The sequence below is a fragment of the Camelina sativa genome, chromosome 4 (assembly GCF_000633955.1).
Source record: "Camelina sativa cultivar DH55 chromosome 4, Cs, whole genome shotgun sequence".
NCBI lineage: Eukaryota > Viridiplantae > Streptophyta > Magnoliopsida > Brassicales > Brassicaceae > Camelina > Camelina sativa.
The window spans coordinates 4231052-4239835 of record NC_025688.1 but is presented as its reverse complement, the minus strand read 5'-3'; the positions used below and the strand labels follow the sequence as shown (position 1 = coordinate 4239835).

Below are 8784 nucleotides of genomic sequence, written 5' to 3'. Positions count from 1 at the left end.
CCATATATCCGGTTCTTTTTCTTCGGAGCAACCTGCCAACAAAACATATACACACCATAAGTGTTTACAAAAACATAAACATAAACATATACACACATAGTTTACACAAACACAAACATTAACATAAACAATGAAGCATGTTTTACCTCGGCATAAATTTGGTTCTTCACAGTTACTGATAACCCGCCAGAAGCACTGCTCTCCATGTCATCCGCTGATAATAGCTCAGACTCAGCTTTAGCTATCTTTGACGACACTTCATTGTACACCTTCTCAGACAGTCCATCAACAAACGACCCATCATGTTTCCTATGAGTGTCTTCTAGGACTCGCAGGAAATCAGGTAGTGCCTCACCATAACTTTCAAGTATATTATAAGGTCCAATGTCTCATCATACTCTTTTCTATCATCTTTTTAATCATTAATAGTAATGTATTATAGAATAATTCACCTTATGAACACATTCAAATATATTTCAGAATAATTATATTAACTTTTGTAATATTTATAAAAAATTAATTTCCTAACTTTGCAATGGATTTGCTATGGCTTTCGTAATTCACTAGCAATTCCATAGCAAATTTGCTATGGATTCTGTTTTTGCAAAATCGTCGCAATATTGCGATGGATTTGCGAGGGAGGGGACCTTCCCAGCGAATTTTTCGTACATACCTCGCAAATGAGCAGCGGATTTGCGACGACCATGTTCCTCGCAATTTTGCGAGGGATGTGCTAGGGATTTTTTATTTCTCGTACATTCCTCGCAAATCCACCGCAAATTTGCGAGAGCTTTAATCCATCGCAACTCGTCCTTGCAAAAGGCGTGTTTTCTTGTAGTGTATAATTTTAATAAGTTGGTTACAAATAGGTTATACATTAATGATAGATTAATTGGTTACAGATAGATTATACCGAAAATCTTAAAAAAAATATTCTAAAGAATCATATCATCTAACTTAACATATTATATTATTAAATTATTCATCAAATAAATTTTTTTGATATCTAACTTAATATATTAATTTGTTAATTATCATTATACTTCACCTCTCAATTTTATATATAAGTCTATTTTGTGAAACAAATAAATTATCATATTATTTATTATAATTAAAAAATAGCTTTATTTCCGGATATACCATAAGTTGAATTTTTAAAAACAAATATACATTGTTCAATCTATAAAATATTCAAGCTTTAGTAATATTATTCTTTAAAAACAATATCTATTGAATTAAAAATTTTAATGAGTAACAGGTCAAAATTTGAATATTTAAATTTAATTTCATATTTTGTTAAATTTTATAATTTTATATAATATAATAAACTTCAAATAATTTATTTTGAAATATTTTTAATATATTGAAACTTGATATAAAAGTTAGAAACTATAAACACTCTAAATTTATTTGTTATAGCAATGTCAATAATATGTCACTATAATATAAAAGAATTTCAAGAAACCAAATATATTAAAATAAAAAGTATAACAATATATTAAATTACTCATAATATAATAATTTGCTTTTTAAAAACCAAATTTACAAAATTATGTCTTATAATGACATTCAAGTCATGATGTAGAATATACATTGTTGAAATAACTTCTCATATATAACAATTGCAACATATTAAAATTTTATTTTAAAATATAAATATACAAAATTTTGTATAAAATAAAATTTAACCAGTGTTATAGCACGGGTACTTATCTGGAATCATTAACAATATAAAACTTACAAAATAGGTGTTTTTTTTCAAGCCATCATATTTAGCATATGATTTTATTACATAATGTTTTATCCAAATTTTTTTAAAAAATAATCACATAAATTATATTTTACTCCCTGCGTTTTAAAATATAAGATGTTTTAGTTAAAACACACAGATTAAAAAATAGTTACTTTTTAAAAGTTTAACCAATTATATACAAGACTTCATAATATAAAATATAAAATTAATCTAAAAGTTGCATAGAAAATTGGAAACATCATATATTATGAAACAAAAATAATTCTCTAAACATCCTATATTACAATATAAATAAAATAAATTTCAATCCGTGCTCTAGCACAGATCTTAATCTAGTATATATATTTTGCTCCAAAAACAGTCAGTATACACAAAGTTAAGTGGAAAATAATCGGATTAGACGGGTTATAACTAAATTAGACATATATAATCAAATAATTGATGCTAGACGAAGATTAGTCATTAATTAAAGCGGAAATGGTGGATCTAGTGGACCTAGCGATTTTACTGGGCGTAATCGAGGTAGGCGAGTATTTTTAAAACATGGACCAGAACACAGCTCTATTATGTTAGCCAACAAAACGATGGGTCTTTCAGGCAGAACAGCCATTCGCGTAAAAAGTGAAACCGAACTAAATTCTTCATCTAATCTTTTCCAAATTATATAAGCCTCGTGATCCTCGTGTTACGTTTGCCAACAAAACATGGCCCGTTTAGGTATGAAAAGAAGTGTTTGTCTCCATCATGCTTTTAGCGTTGGTAAATTATAAGATAAAGTTTCTATGACATAAACATTGATAGGAAAATGATGGTGTAATTATTAACATGTATTGACTACTAGTCTACTACGCTGGTATAGCTTCGGTTATATCCGGTTTAATGTATGTGCCTCCACACATCTTTGTTTTAATTAACATAATGGGTCAAAGGCCCGTTAAAAGTTTACTGTATATGGGTGATGTAGTCGAGTTGATTAACGATGTCGCATTATTTTTCTAATACGTTGTCGCGTGCGAGTCTCTCTTTTATATACTCCGGTCCGGTGGATAATGCAGTGAAGGGACGAAGATGATTCTGATAACTTCACCGGTGGTAACATATCTCCCGATCTCCGTCACCACCGCCTCCACACTCCCCTTACCAATTCGTCTAAAATCCGCCGCCATTTCCGTCGAAGCAGTGCTATCTCGACCGTCGATCGCTGCTGCAATCCATGGCAGACAACAACCGATTGTTTCAAATTACGAACACGAAACAGTTCGTTCTCGTGCTTTGCTCGCCGGAAACCGGAGACGGCGACGGTTGAGGTTGAAGATGAAGATGATTCTCGGCGGGGAATTGTTCGGTATCTTCTGTGTAGAATGTGATGAATCTTGATTATGATTTATAGAATATGAGAACCATTTCTTCAATTTCTCTGCTTGAATGTTTTTGAGAATCGATTTAGGTTCGTTGTAACTTATGGTTTGACCCATTGTCGTAGTTTATGAAAATTTAGGCATTGATCTATGTGATTACTAATTTATTCTGACCCACTTACCAACACATTCACGTTGCTGAATCTTGAAAGTAGTTTCACATTGCTGAATATTAATTTTGGAAATAGATAGTTTATTTCAAATCAGCTTGGCAATCCAAGATCCCACACAATTAAACCAAAACAAAAAAAAAGATCCCACACAAAGTAAAATAGAAATTGTTTTGTTACCATGAGAAATTACTATTACTGTGTAATTTAATCTGATGGGACTGGATCAACGATCAGGGTTTGGATACGATCAACGATCTTGGCTTTATCGGGACAGCCATGACCATCGCCATGCTGATACATGAATTGCGACATGCGAGCCAAGTTCATTGCAACTTCCACCATATCTTGAGAAAGTAACGATGAACTGCGTGTCGCCGTTCTTGCTTCGTAGTTCATCTCGTTCCACGTGTGACTTACGTCTGCTGTACGTGCACACGTGCCTCTTCCTCCGAAGCTCCAGTCTCATGCATGTAACATTGAACCGACTTGAGAACGTCTCCTCTCGCCAATTCATCCTACATTTTACCAAACACATTCACGTACGTGAAAAGGAGACTTTCGTCCTCCTAATTCAGGTTGTTGAGTTTAGAAACTTTGGTTTCATTTATGACTTACAACTTACAAGATCATCATATATAATCTTCTTTTGAATTATAGTCATATGCGATTTATAAAACATGACTAGAAGGTAAGAGGGAGGAGATCATTTACCCACGAAGTTGCAAGGTCATTAGCTAGACGGAACACACTGGCAGAGCATCGGACGACTTGTTGTCGTTGTTGGACCAAAGACTCCAAAACTTGAATCGAGATTTGGTCAGGGAAAGCACAGTAAAAGTGGATTAACATTGTTGGAGCAGAAATAGAAATCCAAGCATTTTGCATGTATTCTTCTAAGCTTGGTTTGTATCCTCCTTTGTACCACTTTGCTTCTAGTAGAAACGCTTTACATAAATCTGCCCACTAGTTTCAACAAAATCATAATACAATTAATACTATATATCCATCAATAATGAATAAAGAAAATTTGAACTTACCGATTTTTTGAAAAAAGGTATGACGTCAATATTTTTATATTTAAAAACATCACATCCCATGGCATTAATTTCATTGTACAAAGTAAGAAAACACAACTTCATGTATTCGGGGAGCTCATCCAGACGATTTACATCCCAACTGCAGATATATATTGTTAAATAATAAATATCATGAGAATTTTTTTGTTTCTTTTTTTTTTGGTTCAAACGAAAAAATAGATAATTAAAAATCCTAATTAATAATATATCATCAAATTTCAATAATTTTATTTACAAAGACGAAAAAACTATAATTCTAATAAAAAGGGGTTATTGATTTTTTTTTTTTTTTGGTCAACGGGGTTATTGAAAAATATTTATGCGAATTTGTGTGTGAAAATGATTATTTAAATATTGCTTTTAATTGGAAACTGCATATTTTACACACGTATACGCTCATATATATTTTCGGATAATGTTATATAGTTTTGATAATATACCACGAAAATTGAGGATAAATATAAGTAGTAGAGTGTACTTACTTTTCAACCAAAGCCGTGAAGAGCTCTAGTTCTTCAAGAGTGCCATAGATATCGTAGATATCGTCGATAACTGTAATAAGTGCAGCAACTATAGCCACGATCCGTCGGACATATCCAAATTGTGGCTCGTGTATCATTCCAACGGTCCAAAAATAATTTTCAACAATTCTGTCTCTTGCAAAGTGAAGTTGACTACCCAAACCTGTTTCCTTCCACCAACTTCATATAATTTAAGGGAGAGGATTAGAAAGAGTATATATAAAATACCAATGTGAGATACCAAAACCATCAGTTACGTACTTATATTTCTTCTGGTGATCTCTATTACCTGGAAACGTATTTGACATCTTCTTGATGAGCAGTTTGTACCATATTGAAATCGATTTTGGCAAATTCCAGCAAAAAAAGATTCATGTCATGTTTCTTCTGGTATGCATCAATGAACCATCTCACCTCTAGCCTTCTCATTCTCCAATGATACGGCATTTCTAACGCATGGATCGCCATCTCACGTACCTCAACGTTTAACGTTTCACTTTCATCATCAACGAATTTTCTTATTTTTTCTGTTGCAAAAGGTCTTATGATTTTATGCAATTTTGTATCCAATTTCGTGGAGAGATACGAGGCTTCGTACAAAGTGATGATACTTTTAATATCGTCACTCTTGAACGTATTGCTTTTTATTTTGTCGCTGATCACATCAAATATATCTGAATAAACGGTCATTAATTCTAGTTAATATAGTATAGTTATATATACAATGAAATTATGAATTTCGTTTTTACTGAATATGAAAATACTAACCTTCTGAGACATCAAAACCATGTTGTCTGAGAAGTCGGAATTCTAATGCGGTTACATGTAAATCTTCTTCCTTGTTACATTTCCAAGTATTTTTTCCATTTTCATGATGAAAATTTGTTAAAATGTTATTTATTTCTAGCTCAAAGTAATACGAAACCCCAAGTTTTTGCAAATCATCGACGAGCTCTAATTGCTCGAGACGGCTCTTCGTCTCTACAGCATCTAACATCTTCTTCACTATTTGCTTCAACACGTCACTACAAAAAAAACAGACATATTGTATCACTTAAATAGTATCACAAAACTAAGTGATGTTATTTTAAATTACTTTTTAATAATTGATACAAAAATTATAATTTTACATCAGTTATAATAATCGATATTATTATTGAATCATTTTATTATAATTAATACAAATATAAATCATTTACATCACTTTCAGAATACTGACACAAAATATATAAATTTACTTCACTTAATGATTGATGTATTTATTAATTTATATTAACATCACTTAGAAAAATGATCCAAAATTTACATCATTTTAAAAATGATGCTAGTAAAATTATATGTCAAATTATTATATTAACTGAACTAAAAGAAATAAAAAAAGAATAATATGTTACTCTTTAATCTACTAAAACTAAAATTCAAATTAACAATACACAAAAGAAAAACAATTAAAAAAAAAAACAGAATAGCCGATTAGAGTTGTTATCCCACATCGGCTGTATCAAAAAAATGTTTTCAATATTGCTCCTATATAATCTCTCACTTAGTCGTACATTCTAATGGGATAACAACTATTTGTGTGGATCCCATAAATACAGTATAAATAATATAGCTAAATTATAAAATGAATATATAAACAAATATGATTTTTATATACATAATTAAATATTATATTAAAGGAAAAAAATATTTTCATATAATTTATTATAATATTGATTTCAACATCAATTTTCTGAAATGATATAAATATTTAACATTAATTATCATAAATAATGTAACAATTTTTAGAAGTGATGTAAATGAACATCAATTCTAATAACTGAAGCAAATATTTATTTCAATTGATACAAATTATTTGCATCAACAAAATATAAATCATTCATTAAAGTGATGTAAATTATTTTTGCATCACTTAAAACTGATGCAAAAATAGAAAATAAATGATTCAATACCACACTTTTTTTGTAGTGTGTGTCTAGTCATCCTTTCTTTTTCATTCTGTATCCATCATATTATAACTAATTAGTAAGCCCTCTTTAATACTACGCTAATTAAAAATAAATTAGGGGAAGAAAATCAGATTTATGATAGCATATATATACATCATTTGTGTAAAATATTTAATCAATATTTATCATGAACCCTTTAACAATTTTTTTATAACTAAATGGTTTGTCAAATAAATTTCATCCAATAAAGTCATGACATATTACCTTTTCCATACAATATAATTACCAACAGCTTAATTAGTCAAATATCATTCTAATATATCTTTTGTAGTTATATATATGTATATATATATATACTACTATATATATATATATGTCGATAGATAAATTTAAACTAGTTACATGTAGCTATTTAAACTTTGTAATTAAAAATCTCATCAAATAAAGCGTTAAGAATGATGAATAATTCACCGCATATTTGTTCTCGATGGAGAGCAGATAACCATGGTCCCATGAAGAAGGTTGATAGTTGCCGGAGCGTCGTCGGAGGTCAACATGATTAGCATCCGGCCTCGATTTTGACATAGATTTGCATATGAAACGCTGAGGACGTTGAAGACGAGACTTGTGGACAGAGGCATTTTGGTAAATAGGAGCTAAACCCATGCATAAAGTAGCCATTGATTTAGTAGAAGAGATTGGCTGAAAACATTGACGTTTATCTCTAACTTTATATAAACCAAGTAGAGTAAAAAATAAATATATATTAAAACAATTTTCATAAATAGCACATAAACAAATAAATTTTGTTTCTAAGTTTGGCACATTATTTTTAAAGTTTCAAAATTAAATTCTAGAGGTATTCTCTCAAATTAAGAGATCACTGCAGTACTTAGAGGTCGAACTCCACAAGGACTCAAGACTACACAATAAATTATAGAGTTTTATGATTACGCTAAACAAATTGATTTAAATAAGAAAAGCAATGCAAAATATTAAAATAAAACTGTTGTAAATTCAAGGGATTAAAAATGTAGGTGTAAGGAATTTCTCAGGAAATTATGAAATATTAAATCAATCAATAAATTAGGATTCAAGCAATTAAAAATCAGATCTAGAACTCTAAACTCTTTTGTAAAATAAATCAGTTCTCACTGCAAATATTATCTAAATTTAAAACCAGAAAATCAAAATCTCTTTGTAAAATTCTAGGTTAAAAATCAGCTTTAAAAACATGTTTAGATAAGTTCACAAAATTACTAAATCAAATCTCTTTGCAGAAAGTAATTTTGCTCATCAAAAGGTTTTATCAGGAAAATCAATTATATTCTCATATCAGTTTATTTTTCTAGAGTATTAATTCTAGATGGCCAATCAAGGATTAATATGAAGAACAACCTATGATGAAGATCTAGAAAGATAATGAATCCTAAATAAACAGATCTAATAAATCATAAAATCCCTGTGAAAAACTCTGAACCTAACAAACAAACTACTCAGACATATTCAATGAAGAACAAAACATAATTCTGAATAATAAGCAATTGAAATTAAAAGAGTAAAGAGGGAGTATATGAATTCTTCTCTCAAAGAAGTTCAGATCTATCTCTCAAAAACTCTCAAAATCTCACATGGTTGCAGAAAAATAAAACTTGCTAGAAAATAACTTAAGGGTTTCTAAAACCTAAAAATACTATTTATATGTCCAAAAATACGTCAGGAACTTGTGTTGCAATTATGGAAAACTTCGGGCAACTTTGTAAAACTTCCAAAACTTGGCTTCTCTCCCAGACAAAACAGGGTGTCGACCGACACCAAGGTGGTGTTGATCGACACCATCACTCTGAATCGAATCCAACTTCTCTTCCTTGATGAATTGCTCCAAAATGATCCAAATCGCTTCACTTTGCTCTATCCATGCTAAAATCCTAGAAAACCTGTAAAGACTCAAAAC

General features: G+C 30.2%; 1 pseudogene; it reads right to left on the bottom strand.

Moving 5' to 3' along the window:
- On the bottom strand, window positions 3349-7540 carry LOC104779780 (annotated as a pseudogene).